The sequence below is a fragment of the Lepisosteus platostomus genome, chromosome 5 (assembly GCF_059453375.1).
Source record: "Lepisosteus platostomus isolate fLepPlt1 chromosome 5, fLepPlt1.hap1, whole genome shotgun sequence".
Taxonomy (NCBI): Eukaryota; Metazoa; Chordata; class Actinopteri; order Semionotiformes; family Lepisosteidae; genus Lepisosteus; species Lepisosteus platostomus.
Genome location: NC_142615.1, coordinates 54,428,478 through 54,448,477, shown reverse-complemented (window position 1 = coordinate 54,448,477; position 20,000 = coordinate 54,428,478). Strand labels below are relative to the sequence as shown.

The 20,000-nt window shown below is 52.3% G+C and overlaps 2 protein-coding genes, 17 non-coding genes and 14 pseudogenes across 19 annotated transcripts in view; 2 read left to right on the top strand and 31 right to left on the bottom strand.

Moving 5' to 3' along the window:
* LOC148669443 (5S ribosomal RNA) overlaps positions 1-42 on the bottom strand; it is a 119-nt gene extending 77 nt beyond the window's left edge. The window contains exon 1 of the ribosomal RNA XR_015937689.1: positions 1-42. This exon is cut by the window's left edge and continues 77 nt beyond it. This is a non-coding gene — a ribosomal RNA (5S ribosomal RNA).
* The window catches only part of LOC148669375 (antigen WC1.1-like), a 590,051-nt gene that overhangs the window by 326,286 nt on the left and 243,765 nt on the right, over positions 1-20,000 (top strand). The window lies entirely within an intron of this gene.
* The window catches only part of LOC148669398 (uncharacterized), a 469,383-nt gene that overhangs the window by 359,230 nt on the left and 90,153 nt on the right, over positions 1-20,000 (top strand). The window lies entirely within an intron of this gene.
* On the bottom strand, positions 580-698 carry LOC148669442 (5S ribosomal RNA). Its single transcript, XR_015937254.1, has one exon. It is a non-coding gene; the product is annotated as a 5S ribosomal RNA (ribosomal RNA).
* On the bottom strand, positions 1,236-1,354 carry LOC148669441 (5S ribosomal RNA). The gene has a single exon (XR_015937688.1). It is a non-coding gene; the product is annotated as a 5S ribosomal RNA (ribosomal RNA).
* Positions 1,892-2,009, bottom strand: LOC148669440 (5S ribosomal RNA; annotated as a pseudogene).
* LOC148669439 (5S ribosomal RNA) lies at positions 2,547-2,664 on the bottom strand (annotated as a pseudogene).
* On the bottom strand, positions 3,202-3,320 carry LOC148669438 (5S ribosomal RNA). The gene has a single exon (XR_015937687.1). It is a non-coding gene; the product is annotated as a 5S ribosomal RNA (ribosomal RNA).
* LOC148669437 (5S ribosomal RNA) lies at positions 3,858-3,976 on the bottom strand (annotated as a pseudogene).
* Positions 4,514-4,632, bottom strand: LOC148669436 (5S ribosomal RNA; annotated as a pseudogene).
* Positions 5,174-5,292, bottom strand: LOC148669435 (5S ribosomal RNA). The gene has a single exon (XR_015937686.1). It is a non-coding gene; the product is annotated as a 5S ribosomal RNA (ribosomal RNA).
* On the bottom strand, positions 5,830-5,948 carry LOC148669434 (5S ribosomal RNA; annotated as a pseudogene).
* On the bottom strand, positions 6,487-6,605 carry LOC148669433 (5S ribosomal RNA). Its single transcript, XR_015938280.1, has one exon. It is a non-coding gene; the product is annotated as a 5S ribosomal RNA (ribosomal RNA).
* LOC148669432 (5S ribosomal RNA) lies at positions 7,143-7,261 on the bottom strand (annotated as a pseudogene).
* On the bottom strand, positions 7,800-7,918 carry LOC148669431 (5S ribosomal RNA). Its single transcript, XR_015937685.1, has one exon. It is a non-coding gene; the product is annotated as a 5S ribosomal RNA (ribosomal RNA).
* On the bottom strand, positions 8,456-8,574 carry LOC148669430 (5S ribosomal RNA; annotated as a pseudogene).
* Positions 9,112-9,230, bottom strand: LOC148669429 (5S ribosomal RNA). The gene has a single exon (XR_015938394.1). It is a non-coding gene; the product is annotated as a 5S ribosomal RNA (ribosomal RNA).
* LOC148669428 (5S ribosomal RNA) lies at positions 9,768-9,886 on the bottom strand (annotated as a pseudogene).
* LOC148669427 (5S ribosomal RNA) lies at positions 10,424-10,542 on the bottom strand (annotated as a pseudogene).
* LOC148669426 (5S ribosomal RNA) lies at positions 11,080-11,198 on the bottom strand. The gene has a single exon (XR_015937683.1). It is a non-coding gene; the product is annotated as a 5S ribosomal RNA (ribosomal RNA).
* LOC148669425 (5S ribosomal RNA) lies at positions 11,732-11,850 on the bottom strand. The gene has a single exon (XR_015938128.1). It is a non-coding gene; the product is annotated as a 5S ribosomal RNA (ribosomal RNA).
* Positions 12,388-12,506, bottom strand: LOC148669424 (5S ribosomal RNA). Its single transcript, XR_015938436.1, has one exon. It is a non-coding gene; the product is annotated as a 5S ribosomal RNA (ribosomal RNA).
* LOC148669423 (5S ribosomal RNA) lies at positions 13,048-13,166 on the bottom strand. Its single transcript, XR_015938567.1, has one exon. It is a non-coding gene; the product is annotated as a 5S ribosomal RNA (ribosomal RNA).
* LOC148669422 (5S ribosomal RNA) lies at positions 13,704-13,822 on the bottom strand (annotated as a pseudogene).
* LOC148669421 (5S ribosomal RNA) lies at positions 14,360-14,478 on the bottom strand. Its single transcript, XR_015937682.1, has one exon. It is a non-coding gene; the product is annotated as a 5S ribosomal RNA (ribosomal RNA).
* On the bottom strand, positions 15,016-15,134 carry LOC148669420 (5S ribosomal RNA; annotated as a pseudogene).
* Positions 15,670-15,788, bottom strand: LOC148669419 (5S ribosomal RNA). The gene has a single exon (XR_015938594.1). It is a non-coding gene; the product is annotated as a 5S ribosomal RNA (ribosomal RNA).
* LOC148669418 (5S ribosomal RNA) lies at positions 16,326-16,444 on the bottom strand. Its single transcript, XR_015938593.1, has one exon. It is a non-coding gene; the product is annotated as a 5S ribosomal RNA (ribosomal RNA).
* LOC148669417 (5S ribosomal RNA) lies at positions 16,982-17,100 on the bottom strand. Its single transcript, XR_015938109.1, has one exon. It is a non-coding gene; the product is annotated as a 5S ribosomal RNA (ribosomal RNA).
* Positions 17,638-17,756, bottom strand: LOC148669416 (5S ribosomal RNA; annotated as a pseudogene).
* On the bottom strand, positions 18,294-18,412 carry LOC148669415 (5S ribosomal RNA). Its single transcript, XR_015937681.1, has one exon. It is a non-coding gene; the product is annotated as a 5S ribosomal RNA (ribosomal RNA).
* On the bottom strand, positions 18,950-19,068 carry LOC148669414 (5S ribosomal RNA; annotated as a pseudogene).
* Positions 19,600-19,718, bottom strand: LOC148669413 (5S ribosomal RNA; annotated as a pseudogene).

The following is a 20,000-nucleotide window of genomic DNA, read 5'->3' as shown; positions in this document are numbered from 1 at the left end:
TCAGACGAGATCAGGCGTGCTCAAGGGGGTGTGGCCGTAAGCGAGAGCAAGGCTCGCTGGCACCCTTCTTATTGAGAGGACAGCTCCGTCACCTCTTTTACGACGCTGCTTTTTTTCCCTTGCGTTTTTCTCTTCTTTCCACGTTCTCTCTCTTCACTGCCTTCATCCCCGCTCTATTTCACTTCAGCCTTTCACTCTTGCTTCCTTCCAATGAGGACGGAGCTGCGGGAGAAAGGGCGCTATAGAGGATCGCTGTGGAGAGCTGCTGCTGTGCTTTGACATCTGAGCTCTGTTGAAAACGATCTCAATACAATTCTGAAAAACTTGACTCTCCGAACGCCAGCCGAACAAGTCTCCACAGCCGAAGCGCTGTGTCTCTTTTCAGCTGGCGATAAACCTTTCCTCGATCCTTTGCGGACTTGTTAAACTGTTCCTGATCAGAATAAAAAACGCTCACGGTAATACACAAGCACCCGCGTCTCGCCAAAGCTGACAAATAAACAGACGGACAAGCCGCACTGCACGTGTGAACAGGGGAATGAGCGAGCGAGCAGGGATAGGGCGCCTCCTGCGCTTAAAGGCTTACAGCACCTGGTATTCCCAGGCGGTCTCCCATCCAAGTACTAACCAGGCCCATCCCTGTTTAGCTTCCGAGATCAGACGAGATCAGGCGTGCTCAAGGGGGTGTGGCCGTAAGCGAGAGCAAGGTTCGCTGGCACCCTTCTTATTGAGAGGACAGCTCCGTCACCTCTTTTACGACGCTGCTTTTTTTCCCTTGCGTTTTTCTCTTCTTCCCACGTTCTCTCTCTTCACTGCCTTCGTCCCCGCTCTATTTCACTTCAGCCTTTCACTCTTGCTTCCTTCCAATGATAACGGAGCTGCGGGAGAAAGGGCGCTATAGAGGATCGCTGTGGAGAGCTGCTGCTGTGCTTTGACATCTGAGCTCTGTGAAAAGCGATCTCAATACAATTCTGAAAAACGCGACTCTCCGAACGCCAGCCGAACAAGTCTCCACAGCCGAAGCGCTGTGTCTCTTTTCAGCTGGCGATAAACCTTTCTTCGATCCTTTGCGGACTTGTAAAACTGTTCCTGATCAGAATAAAAAACGCTCACGCTAATACACAGGCACCCGTGTCTCGCCAAAGCTGACAAATAAACAGACGGACAAGCCGCAATGCACGTGTGAACAGGGGAATGAGCGAGCGAGCGGGGATAGGGCGCTTCCTGCGCTTAAAAGCTTACAGCACCTGGTATTCCCAGGCGGTCTCCCATCCAAGTACTAACCAGGCCCATCCCTGTTTAGCTTCCGAGATCAGACGAGATCAGGCGTGCTCAAGGGGGTGTGGCCGTAAGCGAGAGCAAGGCTCGCTGGCACCCTTCTTATTGAGAGGACAGCTCCGTCACCTCTTTTACGACGCTGCTTTTTTTCCCTTGCGTTTTTCTCTTCTTCCCACGTTCTCTCTCTTCACTGCCTTCGTCCCCGCTCTATTTCACTTCAGCCTTTCACTCTTGCTTCCTTCCAATGAGGACGGAGCTGCGGGAGAAAGGGCGCTATAGAGGATCGCTGTGGAGAGCTGCTGCTGTGCTTTGACATCTGAGCTCTGTGGAAAACGATCTCAATACAATTCTGAAAAACGCGACTCTCCGAACGCCAGCCGAACAAGTCTCCACAGCCGAAGCGCTGTGTCTCTTTTCAGCTGGCGATAAATCTTTCCTCGATCCTTTGCGGACTTGTAAAACTGTTCCTGATCAGAATAAAAAACGCTCACGCTAATACACAAGCACCCGTGTCTCGCCAAAGCTGACAAATAAACAGACGGACAAGCCGCACTGCACGTGTGAACAGGGGAATGAGCGAGCGAGCGGGGATAGGGTGCCTCCTGCGCTTAAAAGCTTACAGCACATGGTACTCCCAGGCGGTCTCCATCCAAGTACTAACCAGGCCCATCCCTGTTTAGCTTCCGAGATCAGACGAGATCAGGCGTGCTCAATGGGGTGTGGCCGTAAGCGAGAGCAAGGCTCGCTGGCACCCTTCTTATTGAGAGGACAGCTCCGTCACCTCTTTTATGACGCTGCTCTTTTTCCCTTGCGTTTTTCTCTTCTTCCCACGTTCTCTCTCTTCACTGCCTTCGTCCCCGCTCTATTTCACTTCAGCCTTTCACTTTTGCTTCCTTCCAATGAGGACGGAGCTGCGGGAGAAAGGGCGCTATAGAGGATCGCTGTGGAGAGCTGCTGCTGTGCTTTGACATCTGAGCTTTGTGGAAAACGATCTCAATACAATTCTGAAAAACGCGACTCTCCGAACGCCAGCCTAACAAGTCTCCACAGCCGAAGCGCTGTGTCTCTTTTCAGCTGGCGATAAACCTTTCCTCGATCCTTTGCGGACTTGTAAAACTGTTCCTGATCAGAATAAAAAACGCTCACGCTAATACACAAGCACCCGTGTCTCGCCAAAGCTGACAAATAAACAGACGGACAAGCCGCACTGCACGTGTGAACAGGGGAATGAGCGAGCGAGCGGGGATAGGGCGCCTCCTGCGCTTAAAAGCTTACAGCACCTGGTACTCCCAGGCGGTCTCCATCCAAGTACTAACCAGGCCCATCCCTGTTTAGCTTCCGAGATCAGACGAGATCAGGCGTGCTCAAGGGGGTGTGGCCGTAAGCGAGAGCAAGGCTCGCTGGCACCCTTCTTATTGAGAGGACAGCTCCGTCACCTCTTTTATGACGCTGCTCTTTTTCCCTTGCGTTTTTCTCTTCTTCCCACGTTCTCTCTCTTCACTGCCTTCGTCCCCGCTCTATTTCACTTCAGCCTTTCACTCTTGCTTCCTTCCAATGAGGACGGAGCTGCGGGAGAAAGGGCACTATAGAGGATCGCTGTGGAGAGCTGCTGCTGTGCTTTGACATCTGAGCTCTGTGGAAAACGATCTCAAAACAATTCTGAAAAACGCGACTCTCCGAACGCCAGCCGAACAAGTCTCCACAGCCGAAGCGCTGTGTCTCTTTTCAGCTGGCGATAAACCTTTCCTCGATCCTTTGCGGACTTGTAAAACTGTTCCTGATCAGAATAAAAAACGCTCACGCTAATACACAAGCACCCGTGTCTCGCCAAAGCTGACAAATAAACAGACGGACAAGCTGCACTGCACGTGTGAACAGGGGAATGAGCGAGCGAGCGGGGATAGGGCGCCTCCTGCGCTTAAAAGCTTACAGCACCTGGTATTCCCAGGCGGTCTCCCATCCAAGTACTAACCAGGCCCATCCCTGTTTAGCTTCCGAGATCAGACGAGATCAGGCGTGCTCAAGGGGGTGTGGCCGTAAGCGAGAGCAAGGCTCGCTGGCACCCTTCTTATTGAGAGGACAGCTCCGTCACCTCTTTTACGACGCTGCTTTTTTTCCCTTGCGTTTTTCTCTTCTTCCCACGTTCTCTCTCTTCACTGCCTTCATCCCCGCTCTATTTCACTTCAGCCTTTCACTCTTGCTTCCTTCCAATGAGGACGGAGCTGCGGGAGAAAGGGCGCTATAGAGGATCGCTGTGGAGAGCTGCTGCTGTGCTTTGACATCTGAGCTCTGTTGAAAACGATCTCAATACAATTCTGAAAAACTTGACTCTCCGAACGCCAGCCGAACAAGTCTCCACAGCCGAAGCGCTGTGTCTCTTTTCAGCTGGCGATAAACCTTTCCTCGATCCTTTGCGGACTTGTTAAACTGTTCCTGATCAGAATAAAAAACGCTCACGCTAATACACAAGCACCCGTGTCTCGCCAAAGCTGACAAATAAACAGACGGACAAGCCGCACTGCACGTGTGAACAGGGGAATGAGCGAGCGAGCGGGGATAGGGCGCCTCCTGCGCTTAAAAGCTTGCAGCACCTGGTATTCCCAGGCGGTCTCCCATCCAAGTACTAACCAGGCCCATCCCTGTTTAGCTTCCGAGATCAGACGAGATCAGGCGTGCTTAAGGGGGTGTGGCCATAAGCGAGAGCAAGGCTCGCTGGCACCCTTCTTATTGAGAGGACAGCTCCGTCACCTCTTTTACGACGCTGCTTTTTTTCCCTTGCGTTTTTCTCTTCTTCCCACGTTCTCTCTCTTCACTGCCTTCGTCCCCGCTCTATTTCACTTCAGCCTTTCACTCTTGCTTCCTTCCAATGAGGACGGAGCTGCGGGAGAAAGGGCGCTATAGAGGATCGCTGTGGAGAGCTGCTGCTGTGCTTTGACATCTGAGCTCTGTGGAAAACGATCTCAATACAATTCTGAAAAACGCGACTCTCCGAACGCCAGCCGAACAAGTCTCCACAGCCGAAGCGCTGTGTCTCTATTCAGCTGGCGATAAACCTTCCCTCGATTCTTTGCGGACTTGTTAAACTGTTCCTGATCAGAATAAAAAACGCTCACGCTAATACACAAGCACCCGTGTCTCGCCAAAGCTGACAAATAAACAGACGGACAAGCCGCACTGCACGTGTGAACAGGGGAATGAGCGAGCGAGCGGGGATAGGGCGCCTCCTGCGCTTAAAAGTTTACAGCACCTGGTATTCCCAGGCGGTCTCCCATCCAAGTACTAACCAGGCCCATCCCTGTTTAGCTTCCAAGATCAGACGAGATCAGGCGTGCTCAAGGGGGTGTGGCCGTAAGCGAGAGCAAGGCTCGCTGGCACCCTTCTTATTGAGAGGACAGCTCCGTCACCTCTTTTACGAAGCTGCTTTTTTTCCCTTGCGTTTTTCTCTTCTTCCCACGTTCTCTCTCTTCACTGCCTTCGTCCCCGCTCTATTTCACTTCAGCCTTTCACTCTTGCTTCCTTCCAATGAGGACGGAGCTGCGGGAGAAAGGGCGCTATAGAGGATCGCTGTGGAGAGCTGCTGCTGTGCTTTGACATCTGAGCTCTGTGGAAAACGATCTCAATACAATTCTGAAAAATGCGACTCTCCGAACGCCAGCCGAACAAGTCTCCACAGCCGAAGCGCTGTGTCTCTATTCAGCTGGCGATAAACCTTCCCTCGATTCTTTGCGGACTTGTTAAACTGTTCCTGATCAGAATAAAAAACGCTCACGCTAATACACAAGCACCCGTGTCTCGCCAAAGCTGACAAATAAACAGACGGACAAGCCGCACTGCACGTGTGAACAGGGGAATGAGCGAGCGAGCGAGCGGGGATAGGGCGCCTCCTGCGCTTAAAAGCTTACAGCACCTGGTATTCCCAGGCGGTCTCCCATCCAAGTACTAACCAGGCCCATCCCTGTTTAGCTTCCGAGATCAGACGAGATCAGGCGTGCTCAAGGGGGTGTGGCCGTAAGCGAGAGCAAGGCTCGCTGGCACCCTTCTTATTGAGAGGACAGCTCCGTCACCTCTTTTACGACGCTGCTTTTTTTCCCTTGCGTTTTTCTCTTCTTCCCACGTTCTCTCTCTTCACTGCCTTCGTCCCCGCTCTATTTCACTTCAGCCTTTCACTCTTGCTTCCTTCCAATGAGGACGGAGCTGCGGGAGAAAGGGCGCTATAGAGGATCGCTGTGGAGAGCTGCTGCTGTGCTTTGACATCTCAGCTCTGTGGTAAACGATCTCAATACAATTCTGAAAAACGCGACTCTCCGAACGCCAGCCGAACAAGTCTCCACAGCCGAAGCGCTGTGTCTCTTTTCAGCTGGCGATAAACCTTTCCTCGATCCTTTGCGGACTTGTAAAACTGTTCCTGATCAGAATAAAAAACGCTCACGCTAATACACAAGCACCCGTGTCTCGCCAAAGCTGACAAATAAACAGACGGACAAGCCGCACTGCACGTGTGAACAGGGGAATGAGCGAGCGAGCGGGGATAGGGCGCCTCCTGCGCTTAAAAGCTTACAGCACCTGGTATTCCCAGGCGGTCTCCCATCCAAGTACTAACCAGGCCCATCCCTGTTTAGCTTCCGAGATCAGACAAGATCAGGCGTGCTCAAAGGGGTGTGGCCGTAAGCGAGAGCAAGGCTCGCTGGCACCCTTCTTATTGAGAGGACAGCTCCGTCACCTCTTTTACGACGCTGCTCTTTTTCCCTTGCGTTTTTCTCTTCTTCCCACGTTCTCTCTCTTCACTGCCTTCGTCCCCGCTCTATTTCACTTCAGCCTTTCACTCTTGCTTCCTTCCAATGAGGACGGAGCTGCGGGAGAAAGGGCGCTATAGAGGATCGCTGTGGAGAGCTGCTGCTGTGCTTTGACATCTGAGCTCTGTTGAAAACGATCTCAATACAATTCTGAAAAACGCGACTCTCCGAACGCCAGCCGAACAAGTCTCCACAGCCGAAGCGCTGTGTCTCTTTTCAGCTGGCGATAAACCTTTCCTCGATCGTTTGCGGACTTGTAAAACTGTTCCTGATCAGAATTAAAAAACGCTCACGCTAATACACAAGCACCCGTGTCTCGCCAAAGCTGACAAATAAACAGACGGACAAGCCGCACTGCACGTGTGAACAGGGGAATGAGCGAGTGAGCGGGGATAGGGCGCCTCCTGCGCTTAAAAGCTTACAGCACCTGGTATTCCCAGGCGGTCTCCCATCCAAGTACTAACCAGGCCCATCCCTGTTTAGCTTCCGAGATCAGACGAGATCAGGCGTGCTCAAGGGGGTGTGGCCATAAGCGAGAGCAAGGCTCGCTGGCACCCTTCTTATTGAGAGGACAGCTCCGTCACCTCTTTTACGACGCTGCTTTTTTTCCCTTGCGTTTTTCTCTTCTTCCCACGTTCTCTCTCTTCACTGCCTTCGTCCCCGCTCTATTTCACTTCAGCCTTTCACTCTTGTTTCCTTCCAATGAGGACGGAGCTGCGGGAGAAAGGGCGCTATAGAGGATCGCTGTGGAGAGCTGCTGCTGTGCTTTGACATCTGAGCTCTGTGGAAAACGATCTCAATACAATTCTGAAAAACGCGACTCTCCGAACGCCAGCCGAACAAGTCTCCACAGCCGAAGCGCTGTGTCTCTTTTCAGCTGGCGATAAACCTTTCCTCGATCCTTTGCGGACTTGTAAAACTGTTCCTGATCAGAATAAAAAACGCTCACGCTAATACACAAGCACCCGTGTCTCGCCAAAGCTGACAAATAAACAGACGGACAAGCCGCACTGCACGTGTGAACAGGGGAATGAGCGAGCGAGCGGGGATAGGGCGCCTCCTGCGCTTAAAAGCTTACAGCACCTGGTATTCCCAGGCGGTCTCCCATCCAAGTACTAACCAGGCCCATCCCTGTTTAGCTTCCGAGATCAGACGAGATCAGGCGTGCTCAAGGGGGTGTGGCCGCAAGTAAGAGCAAGACTCGCTGGCACCATTCTTATTGAGAGGACAGCTCCGTCACCTCTTTTACGACGCTGCTCTTTTTCCCTTGCGTTTTTATCTTCTTCCCACGTTCTCTCTCTTCACTGCCTTCGTCCCCGCTCTATTTCACTTCAGCCTTTCACTCTTGCTTCCTTCCAATGAGGACGGAGCTGCGGGAGAAAGGGCGCTATAGAGGATCGCTGTGGAGAGCTGCTGCTGTGCTTTGACATCTGAGCTCTGTGGAAAACGATTTCAATACAATTCTGAAAAACGCGACTCTCCGAACGCCAGCCGAACAAGTCTCCACAGCCGAAGCGCTGTGTCTCTTTTCAGCTGGCGATAAACCTTTCCTCGATCCTTTGCGGACTTGTAAAACTGTTCCTGATCAGAATTAAAAAACGCTCACGCTAATACACAAGCACCCGTGTCTCGCCAAAGCTGACAAATAAACAGACGGACAAGCCGCACTGCACGTGTGAACAGGGGAATGAGCGAGAGAGCGGGGATAGGGCGCCTCCTGCGCTTAAAAGCTTACAGCACCTGGTATTCCCAGGCGGTCTCCCATCCAAGTACTAACCAGGCCCATCCCTGTTTAGCTTCCGAGATCAGACGAGATCAGGCGTGCTCAAGGGGGTGTGGCCGTAAGCAAGAGCAAGGCTCGCTGGCACCCTTCTTATTGAGAGGACAGCTCCGTCACCTCTTTTACGACGCTGCTTTTTTTCCCTTGCGTTTTTCTCTTCTTCCCACGTTCTCTCTCTTCACTGCCTTCGTCCCCGCTCTATTTCACTTCAGCCTTTCACTCTTGCTTCCTTCCAATGAGGACGGAGCTGCGGGAGAAAGGGCGCTATAGAGGATCGCTGTGGAGAGCTGCTGCTGTGCTTTGACATCTGAGCTCTGTGGAAAACGATCTCAATACAATTCTGAAAAACGCGACTCTCCGAACGCCAGCCGAACAAGTCTCCACAGCCGAAGCGCTGTGTCTCTTTTCAGCTGGCGATAAACCTTTCCTCGATCCTTTGCGGACTTGTTAAACTGTTCCTGATCAGAATAAAAAACGCTCACGCTAATACACAAGCACCCGTGTCTCGCCAAAGCTGACAAATAAACAGACGGACAAGCCGCACTGCACGTATGAACAGGGGAATGAGCGAGCGAGCGGGGATAGGGCGCCTCCTGCGCTTAAAAGCTTACAGCACCTGGTATTCCCAGGCGGTCTCCCATCCAAGTACTAACCAGGCCCATCCCTGTTTAGCTTCCGAGATCAGATGAGATCAGGCATGCTCAAGGGGTTGTGGCCGTAAGCGAGAGCAAGGCTCGCTGGCACCCTTCTTATTGAGAGGACAGCTCCGTCACCTCTTTTACGACGCTGCTCTTTTTCCCTTGCGTTTTTCTCTTCTTCCCACGTTCTCTCTCTTCACTGCCTTCGTCCCCGCTCTATTTCACTTCAGCCTTTCACTCTTGCTTCCTTCCAATGAGGACGGAGCTGCGGGAGAAAGGGCGCTATAGAGGATCGCTGTGGAGAGCTGCTGCTGTGCTTTGACATCTGAGTTCTGTGGAAAACGATCTCAATACAATTCTGAAAAACGCGACTCTCCGAACGCCAGCCGAACAAGTCTCCACAGCCGAAGCGCTGTGTCTCTTTTCAGCTGGCGATAAACCTTTCTTCGATCCTTTGCGGACTTGTAAAACTGTTCCTGATCAGAATAAAAAACGCTCACGCTAATACACAAGCACCCGTGTCTCGCCAAAGCTGACAAATAAACAGACGGACAAGCCGCACTGCACGTGTGAACAGGGGAATGAGCGAGCGAGCGGGGATAGGGCGCCTCCTGCGCTTAAAAGCTTACAGCACCTGGTATTCCCAGGCGGTCTCCCATCCAAGTACTAACCAGGCCCATCCCTGTTTAGCTTCCGAAATCAGACGAGATCAGGTGTGCTCAAGGGGGTGTGGCCGTAAGCGAGAGCAAGGCTCGCTGGCACCCTTCTTATTGAGAGGACAGCTCCGTCACCTCTTTTACGACGCTGCTTTTTTTCCCTTGCGTTTTTCTCTTCTTCCCACGTTCTCTCTCTTCACTGCCTTCGTCCCCGCTCTATTTCACTTCAGCCTTTCACTCTTGCTTCCTTCCAATGAGGACGGAGCTGCGGGAGAAAGGGCGCTATAGAGGATCGCTGTGGAGAGCTGCTGCTGTGCTTTGACATCTGAGCTCTGTGGAAAACGATCTCAATACAATTCTGAAAAACGCGACTCTCCGAACGCCAGCCGAACAAGTCTCCACAGCCGAAGCGCTGTGTCTCTTTTCAGCTGGCGATAAACCTTTCCTCGATCCTTTGCGGACTTGTAAAACTGTTCCTGATCAGAATAAAAAACGCTCACGCTAATACACAAGCACCCGTGTCTCGCCAAAGCTGACAAATAAACAGACGGACAAGCCGCACTGCACGTGTGAACAGGGGAATGAGCGAGCGAGCGGGGATAGGGCGCCTCCTGCGCTTAAAAGCTTGCAGCACCTGGTATTCCCAGGCGGTCTCCCATCCAAGTACTAACCAGGCCCATCCCTGTTTAGCTTCCGAGATCAGACGAGATCAGGCGTGCTCAAGGGGGTGTGGCCGTAAGCGAGAGCAAGGCTCGCTGGCACCCTTCTTATTGAGAGGACAGCTCCGTCACCTCTTTTACGACGCTGCTTTTTTTCCCTTGCGTTTTTCTCTTCTTCCCACGTTCTCTCTCTTCACTGCCTTCGTCCCCGCTCTATTTCACTTCAGCCTTTCACTCTTGCTTCCTTCCAATGAGGACGGAGCTGCGGGAGAAAGGGCGCTATAGAGGATCGCTGTGGAGAGCTGCTGCTGTGCTTTGACATCTGAGCTCTGTGGAAAACGATCTCAATACAATTCTGAAAAACGCGACTCTCCGAACGCCAGCCGAACAAGTCTCCACAGCCGAAGCGCTGTGTCTCTTTTCAGCTGGCGATAAATCTTTCCTCGATCCTTTGCGGACTTGTTAAACTGTTCCTGATCAGAATAAAAAACGCTCACGCTAATACACAAGCACCCGTGTCTCGCCAAAGCTGACAAATAAACAGACGGACAAGCCGCACTGCACGTGTGAACAGGGGAATGAGCGAGCGAGCGGGGATAGGGCGCCTCCTGCGCTTAAAAGCTTACAGCACCTGGTATTCCCAGGCGGTCTCCCATCCAAGTACTAACCAGGCCCATCCCTGTTTAGCTTCCGAGATCAGACAAGATCAGGCGTGCTCAAAGGGGTGTGGCCGTAAGCGAGAGCAAGGCTCGCTGGCACCCTTCTTATTGAGAGGACAGCTCCGTCACCTCTTTTACGACGCTGCTTTTTTTCCCTTGCGTTTTTCTCTTCTTCCCACGTTCTCTCTCTTCACTGCCTTCGTCCCCGCTCTATTTCACTTCAGCCTTTCACTCTTGCTTCCTTCCAATGAGGACGGAGCTGCGGGAGAAAGGGCGCTATAGAGGATCGCTGTGGAGAGCTGCTGCTGTGCTTTGACATCTGAGCTCTGTGGAAAACGATCTCAATACAATTCTGAAAAACGCGACTCTCCGAACGCCAGCCGAACAAGTCTCCACAGCCGAAGCGCTGTGTCTCTTTTCAGCTGGCGATAAACCTTTCCTCGATCCTTTGCGGACTTGTAAAACTGTTCCTGATCAGAATAAAAAACGCTCACGCTAATACACAAGCACCCGTGTCTCGCCAAAGCTGACAAATAAACAGACGGACAAGCCGCACTGCACGTGTGAACAGGGGAATGAGCGAGCGAGCGGGGATAGGGCGCCTCCTGCGCTTAAAAGCTTACAGCACCTGGTATTCCCAGGCGGTCTCCCATCCAAGTACTAACCAGGCCCATCCCTGTTTAGCTTCCGAGATCAGACGAGATCAGGCGTGCTCAAGGGGGTGTGGCCGTAAGCGAGAGCAAGGCTCGCTGGCACCCTTCTTATTGAGAGGACAGCTCCGTCACCTCTTTTACGACGCTGCTTTTTTTCCCTTGCGTTTTTCTCTTCTTCCCACGTTCTCTCTCTTCACTGCCTTCGTCCCCGCTCTATTTCACTTCAGCCTTTCACTCTTGCTTCCTTCCAATGAGGACGGAGCTGCGGGAGAAAGGGCGCTATAGAGGATCGCTGTGGAGAGCTGCTGCTGTGCTTTGACATCTGAGCTCTGTGGAAAACGATCTCAATACAATTCTGAAAAACGCGACTCTCCGAACGCCAGCCGAACAAGTCTCCACAGCTGATGCGCTGTGTCTCTTTTCAGCTGGCGATAAACCTTTCCTCGATCCTTTGCGGACTTGTAAAACTGTTCCTGATCAGAATAAAAAACGCTCACGCTAATACACAAGCACCCGTGTCTCGCCAAAGCTGACAAATAAACAGACGGACAAGCCGCACTGCACGTGTGAACAGGGGAATGAGCGAGCGGGGATAGGGCGCCTCCTGCGCTTAAACGCTTACAGCACCTGGTATTCCCGGGCGGTCTCCCATCCAAGTACTAACCAGGCCCATCCCTGTTTAGCTTCCGAGATCAGACGAGATCAGGTGTGCTCAAGGGGGTGTGGCCGTAAGCGAGAGCAGGTCTCGCTGGCACCCTTCTTATTGAGAGGACAGCTCCGTCACCTCTTTTACGACGCTGCTTTTTTTCCCTTGCGTTTTTCTCTTCTTCCCACGTTCTCTCTCTTCACTGCCTTCATCCCCGCTCTATTTCACTTCAGCCTTTCACTCTTGCTTCCTTCCAATGAGGACGGAGCTGCGGGAGAAAGGGCGCTATAGAGGATCGCTGTGGAGAGCTGCTGCTGTGCTTTGACATCTGAGCTCTGAGGAAAACGATCTCAATACAATTCTGAGAAACGCGACTCTCCGAACGCCAGCCAAACAAGTCTCCACAGCCGAAGCGCTGTGTCTCTTTTCAGTTGGCGATAAACCTTTCCTCGATCCTTTGCGGACTTGTAAAGCTGTTCCTGATCAGAATAAAAAACGCTCACGCTAATACACAAGCACCCGTGTCTCGCCAAAGCTGAGAAATAAACAGACGGACAAGCCGCACTGCACGTGTGAACAGGGGAATGAGCGAGCGAGCGGGGATAGGGCGCCTCCTGCGCATAAAAGCTTACAGCACCTGGTATTCCCAGGCGGTCTCCCATCCAAGTACTAACCAGGCCCATCCCTGTTTAGCTTCCAAGATCAGATGAGATCAGGCGTGGTCAAGGGGGTGTGGCCGTAAGCGAGAGCAAGGCTCGCTGGCACCCTTCTTATTGAGAGGACAGCTCCGTCACCTCTTTTACGACGCTGCTTTTTTTCCCTTGCGTTTTTCTCTTCTTCCCACGTTCTCTCTCTTCACTGCCTTCGTCCCCGCTCTATTTCACTTCAGCCTTTCACTCTTGCTTCCTTCCAATGAGGACGGAGCTGCGGGAGAAAGGGCGCTATAGAGGATCGCTGTGGAGAGCTGCTGCTGTGCTTTGACATCTGAGCTCTGTGGAAAACGATCTCAATACAATTCTGAAAAACGCGACTCTCCGAACGCCAGCCGAACAAGTCTCCACAGCCGAAGCGCTGTGTCTCTTTTCAGCTGGCGATAAACCTTTCCTCGATCCTTTGCGGACTTGTAAAACTGTTCCTGATCAGAATAAAAAACGCTCACGCTAATACACAAGCACCCGTGTCTCGCCAAAGCTGACAAATAAACAGACGGACAAGCCGCACTGCACGTGTGAACAGGGGAATGAGCGAGCGAGCAAGCGGGGATAGGGTGCCTGCTGCGCTTAAAAGCTTACAGCATCTGGTATTCCCAGGCGGTCTCCCATCCAAGTACTAACCAGGCCCATCCCTGTTTAGCTTCCGAGATCAGACGAGATCGGGCGTGCTCAAGGGGGTGTGGCCGTAAGCGAGAGCAAGGCTCGCTGGCACCCTTCTTATTGAGAGGACAGCTCCGTCACCTCTTTTACGACGCTCCTTTTTTTCCCTTGCGTTTTTCTCTTCTTCCCACGTTCTCTCGCTTCACTGCCTTCGTCCCCGCTCTATTTCACTTCAGCCTTTCACTCTTGCTTCCTTCCAATGAGGACGGAGCTGCGGGAGAAAGGGCGCTATAGAGGATCGCTGTGGAGAGCTGCTGCTGTGCTTTGACATCTGAGCTCTGTGGAAAACGATCTCAATACAATTCTGAAAAACGCGACTCTCCGAACGCCAGCCGAACAAGTCTCCACAGCCGAAGCGCTGTGTCTCTTTTCAGCTGGCGATAAACCTTTCCTCGATTCTTTGCGGACTTGTTAAACTGTTCCTGATCAGAATAAAAAACGCTCACGCTAATACACAAGCACCCGTGTCTCGCCAAAGCTGACAAATAAACAGACGGACAAGCCGCACTGCACGTGTGAACAGGGGAATGAGCGAGCGAGCGGGGATAGGGCGCCTCCTGCGCTTAAAAGCTTGCAGCACCTGGTATTCCCAGGCGGTCTCCCATCCAAGTACTAACCAGGCCCATCCCTGTTTAGCTTCCGAGATCAGACGAGATCAGGCGTGCTCAAGGGAGTGTGGCCGTAAGCGAGAGCAAGGTTCGCTGGCACCCTTCTTATTGAGAGGACAGCTCCGTCACCTCTTTTTCGACGCTGCTTTTTTTCCCTTGCGTTTTTCTCTTCTTCCCACGTTCTCTCTCTTCACTGCCTTCGTCCCCGCTCTATTTCACTTCAGCCTTTCACTTTTGCTTCCTTCCAATGAGGACGGAGCTGCGGGAGAAAGGGCGCTATAGAGGATCGCTGTGGAGAGCTGCTGCTGTGCTTTGACATCTGAGCTCTGTGGAAAACGATCTCAATAAAATTCTGAAAAACGCGACTCTCCGAACGCCAGCCGAACAAGTCTCCACAGCCGAAGCGCTGTGTCTCTTTTCAGCTGGCGATAAACCTTTCCTCGATCCTTTGCGGACTTGTAAAACTGTTCCTGATCAGAATAAAAAACGCTCACGCTAATACACAAGCACCCGTGTCTCGCCAAAGCTGACAAATAAACAGACGGACAAGCTGCACTGCACGTGTGAACAGGGGAATGAGCGAGCGAGCAGGGATAGGGCGCCTCCTGCGCTTAAAAGCTTACAGCACCTGGTATTCCCAGGCGGTCTCCCATCCAAGTACTAACCAGGCCCATCCCTGTTTAGCTTCCGAGATCAGACGAGATCAGGCGTGCTCAAGGGGGTGTGGCCGTAAGCGAGCTCAAGGCTCGCTGGCACCCTTCTTATTGAGAGGACAGCTCCGTCACGTCTTTTACGACGCTGCTTTTTTTCCCTTGCGTTTTTCTCTTCTTCCCACGTTCTCTCTCTTCACTGCCTTCATCCCCGCTCTATTTCACTTCAGCCTTTCACTCTTGCTTCCTTCCAATGAGGACGGAGCTGCGGGAGAAAGGGCGCTATAGAGGATCGCTGTGGAGAGCTGCTGCTGTGCTTTGACATCTGAGCTCTGTGGAAAACGATCTCAATACAATTCTGAAAAACGCGACTCTCCGAACGCCAGCCGAACAAGTCTCCACAGCCGAAGCGCTGTGTCTCTTTTCAGCTGGCGATAAACCTTTCCTCGATCCTTTGCGGACTTGTTAAACTGTTCCTGATCAGAATAAAAAACGCTCACGCTAATACACAAGCACCCGTGTCTCGCCAAAGCTGACAAATAAACAGACGGACAAGCCGCACTGCACGTGTGAACAGGGGAATGAGCGAGCGAGCGGGGATAGGGCGCCTCCTGCGCTTAAAAGCTTACAGCACCTGGTATTCCCAGGCGGTCTCCAATCCAAGTACTAACCAGGCCCATCCCTGTTTAGCTTCCGAGATCAGACGAGATCAGGCGTGCTCAAGGGGGTGTGGCCGTAAGCGAGAGCAAGGCTCGCTGGCACCCTTCTTATTGAGAGGACAGCTCCGTCACCTCTTTTACGACGCTGCTTTTTTTCCCTTGCGTTTTTCTCTTCTTCCCACGTTCTCTCTTCACTGCCTTCGTCCCCGCTCTATTTCACTTCAGCCTTTCACTCTTGCTTCCTTCCAATGAGGACGGAGCTGCGGGAGAAAGGGCGCTATAGAGGATCGCTGTGGAGAGCTGCTGCTGTGCTTTGACATCTGAGCTCTGTGGAAAACGATCTCAATACAATTCTGAAAAACGCGACTCTCCGAACGCCAGCCGAACAAGTCTCCACAGCCGAAGCGCTGTGTCTCTTTTCAGCTGGCGATAAACCTTTCCTCGATCCTTTGCGGACTTGTAAAACTGTTCATGATCAGAATAAAAAACGCTCACGCTAATACACAAGCACCCGCGTCTCGCCAAAGCTGACAAATAAACAGACGGACAAGCCGCACTGCACGTGTGAACAGGGGAATGAGCGAGCGAGCGGGGATAGGGCGCCTCCTGCGCTTAAAAGCTTACAGCACCTGGTATTCCCAGGCGGTCTCCCATCCAAGTACTAACCAGGCCCATCCCTGTTTAGCGTCCGAGATCAGACGAGATCAGGCGTGCTCAAGGGGGTGTGGCCGTAAGCAAGAGCAAGGCTCGCTGGCACCCTTCTTATTGAGAGGACAGCTCCGTCACCTCTTTTACGACGCTGCTCTTTTTCCCTTGCGTTTTTCTCTTCTTCCCACGTTCTCTCTCTTCACTGCCTTCGTCCCCGCTCTATTTCACTTCAGCCTTTCACTCTTGCTTCCTTCCAATGAGGACGGAGCTGCGGGAGAAAGGGCGCTATAGAGGATCGCTGTGGAGAGCTGCTGCTGTGCTTTGACATCTGAGCTCTGTGGAAAACGATCTCAATACAATTCTGAAAAACGCAACTCTCCGAACGCCAGCCGAACAAGTCTCCACAGCCGAAGCGCTGTGTCTCTTTTCAGCTGGCGATAAACTTTTCCTCGATCCTTTGCGGACTTGTTAAACTGTTCATGATCAGAATAAAAAACGCTCACGCTAATACACAAGCACCCGTGTCTCGCCAAAGCTGACAAATAAACAGACGGACAAGCCGCACTGCACGTGTGAACAGGGGAATGAGCGAGCGAGCGGGGATAGGGCGCCTCCCGCGCTTAAAAGCTTACAGCACCTGGTATTCCCAGGCGGTCTCCCATCCAAGTACTAACCAGGCCCATCCCTGTTTAGCGTCCGAGATCAGACGAGATCAGGCGTGCTCAAGGGGGTGTGGCCGTAAGCGAGAGCAAAGCTCGCTGGCACCCTTCTTATTGAGAGGACAGCTCCGTCACCTCTTTTACGACGCTGCTCTTTTTCCCTTGCGTTTTTCTCTTCTTCCCACGTTCTCTCTCTTCACTGCCTTCGTCCCCGCTCTATTTCACTTCAGCCTTTCACTCTTGCTTCCTTCCAATGAGGACGGAGCTTCGGGAGAAAGGGCGCTATAGAGGATCGCTGTGGAGAGCTGCTGCTGTGCTTTGACATCTGAGCTCTGTGGAAAACGATCTCAATACAATTCTGAAAAACGCAACTCTCCGAACGCCAGCCGAACAAGTCTCCACAGCCGAAGCGCTGTGTCTCTTTTCAGCTGGCGATAAACTTTTCCTCGATCCTTTGCGGACTTGTTAAACTGTTCATGATCAGAATAAAAAACGCTCACGCTAATACACAAGCACCCGTGTCTCGCCAAAGCTGACAAATAAACAGACGGACAAGCCGCACTGCACGTGTGAACAGGGGAATGAGCGAGCGAGCGGGGATAGGGCGCCTCCTGCGCTTAAAAGCTTACAGCACCTGGTATTCCCAGGCGGTCTCCCATCCAAGTACTAACCAGGCCCATCCCTGTTTAGCTTCCGAGATCAAACGAGATCAGGCGTGCTCAAGGGGGTGTGGCCGTAAGCGCGAGCAAGGCTCGCTGGCACCCTTCTTATTGAGAGGACAGCTCCGTCACCTCTTTTACGACGCTGCTTTTTTTCCCTTGCGTTTTTCTCTTCTTCCCACGTTTTCTCTCTTCACTGCCTTCGTCCCCGCTCTATTTCACTTCAGCCTTTCACTCTTGCTTCCTTCCAATGAGGACGGAGCTGCGGGAGAAAGGGCGCTATAGAGGATCGCTGTGGAGAGCTGCTGCTGTGCTTTGACATCTGAGCTCTATGGAAAACGATCTCAATACAATTCTGAAAAACGCGACTCTCCGAACGCCAGCCGAACAAGTCTCCACAGCCGAAGCGCTGTGTCTCTTTTCAGCTGGCGATAAACCTTTCCTCGATCCTTTGCGGACTTGTAAAACTGTTCCTGATCAGAATAAAAAACGCTCACGCTAATACACAAGCACCCGTGTCTCGCCAAAGCTGACAAATAAACAGACGGACAAGCCGCACTGCACGTGTGAACAGGGGAATGAGCGAGCGAGCGGGGATAGGGCGCCTCCTGCGCTTAAAAGCTTACAGCACCTGGTATTCCCAGGCGGTCTCCCATCCAAGTACTAACCAGGCCCATCCCTGTTTAGCTTCCGAGATCAGACAAGATCAGGCGTGCTCAAGGGGGTGTGGCCATAAGCTAGACCAAAGCTCGCTGGCACCCTTCTTATTGAGAGGACAGCTCCGTCACCTCTTTTACGACGCTGCTTTTTTTCCCTTGCGTTTTTCTCTTCTTCCCACGTTCTCTCTCTTCACTGCCTTCGTCCCCGCTCTATTTCACTTCAGCCTTTCACTCTTGCTTCCTTCCAATGAGGACGGAGCTGCGGGAGAAAGGGCGCTATAGAGGATCGCTGTGGAGAGCTGCTGCTGTGCTTTGACATCTGAGCTCTGTGGAAAACGATCTCAATACAATTCTGAAAAACGCGACTCTCCGAACGCCAGCCGAACAAGTCTCCACAGCCGAAGCGCTGTGTCTCTTTTCAGCTGGCGATAAACCTTTCCTCGATCCTTTGCGGACTTGTAAAACTGTTCCTGATCAGAATAAAAAACGCTCACGCTAATACACAAGCACCCGTGTCTCGCCAAAGCTGACAAATAAACAGACGGACAAGCCGCACTGCACGTGTGAACAGGGGAATGAGCGAGCGAGCGGGGATAGGGCGCCTCCTGCGCTTAAAAGCTTACAGCACCTGGTATTCCCAGGCGGTCTCCCATCCAAGTACTAACCAGGCCCATCCCTGTTTAGCTTCCGAGATCAGACGAGATCAGGCGTGCTCAAGGGGGTGTGGCCGTAAGCGAGAGCAAGGCTCGCTGGCACCCTTCTTATTGAGAGGACAGCTCCGTCACCTCTTTTACGACGCTGCTCTTTTTCCCTTGCGTTTTTCTCTTCTTCCCACGTTCTCTCTCTTCACTGCCTTCGTCCCCGCTCTATTTCACTTCAGCCTTTCACTCTTGCTTCCTTCCAATGAGGACGGAGCTGCGGGAGATAGGGCGCTATAGAGGATCGCTGTGGAGAGCTGCTGCTGTGCTTTGACATCTGAGCTCTGTGGAAAACGATCTCAATACAATTCTGAAAAACGCGACTCTCCGAACGCCAGCCGAACAAGTCTCCACAGCCGAAGCGCTGTGTCTCTTTTCAGCTGGCGATAAACCTTTCCGCGATACTTTGCGGACTTGTTAAACTGTTCCTGATCAGAATAAAAAACGCTCACGCTATTACACAAGCACCCGTGTCTCGCCAAAGCTGACAAATAAACAGACGGACAAGCTGCACTGCACGTGTGAACAGGGGAATGAGCCAGCGAGCGGGGATAGGGCGCCTCCTGCGCTTAAAAGCTTAAAGCACCTGGTATTCCCAGGCGGTCTCTTATCCAAGTACTAACCAGGCCCATCCCTGTTTAGCTTCAGAGATCAGACAAGATCAGGCGTGCTCAAGGGGGTGTGGCCGTAAGCGAGAGCAAGGCTCGCTGGCACCCTTCTTATTGAGAGGACAGCTCTGTCACCTCTTTTACGACGCTGCTTTTTTCCCTTGCGTTTTTCTCTTCTTTCCACGTTCTCTCTCTTCACTGCCTTCGTCCCCGCTCTATTTCACTTCAGCCTTTCACTCTTGCTTCCTTCCAATGAGGACGGAGCTGCGGGAGAAAGGGCGCTATAGAGGATCGCTGTGGAGAGCTGCTGCTGTGCTTTGACATCTGAGCTCTGTGGAAAACGATCTTAATACAATTCTGAAAAACGCGACTCTCCGAACGCCAGCCGAAGAAGTCTCCACAGCCGAAGCGCTGTGTCTCTTTTCAGCTGGCGATAAACCTTTCCTCGATCCTTTGCGGACTTGTAAAACTGTTCCTGATCAGAATAAAAAACGCTCACGCTATTACACAAGCACCCGTGTCTCGCCAAAGCTGACAAATAAACAGACGGACAAGCCGCACTGCACGTGTGAAAAGGGGAATGAGCCAGCGAGCGGGGATAGGGCGCCTCCTTAAAAGCTTACAGCACCTGGTATTCCCAGGCGGTCTCCCATCCAAGTACTAACCAGGCCCATCCCTGTTTAGCTTCCGAGATCAGACGAGATCAGGCGTGCTCAAGGGGCTGTGGCCGTAAGCGAGAGCAAGGCTCGCTGGCACCCTTCTTATTGAGAGGACAGCTCCGTCACCTCTTTTACGACGCTGCTTTTTTTCCCTTGCGTTTTTCTCTTCTTCCCACGTTCTCTCTCTTCACTGCCTTCGTCCCCGCTCTATTTCACTTCAGCCTTTCACTCTTGCTTCCTTCCAATGAGGACGGAGCTGCGGGAGAAAGGGCGCTATAGAGGATCGCTGTGGAGAGCTGCTGCTGTGCTTTGACATCTGAGCTCTGTGGAAAACGATCTCAATACAATTCTGAAAAAC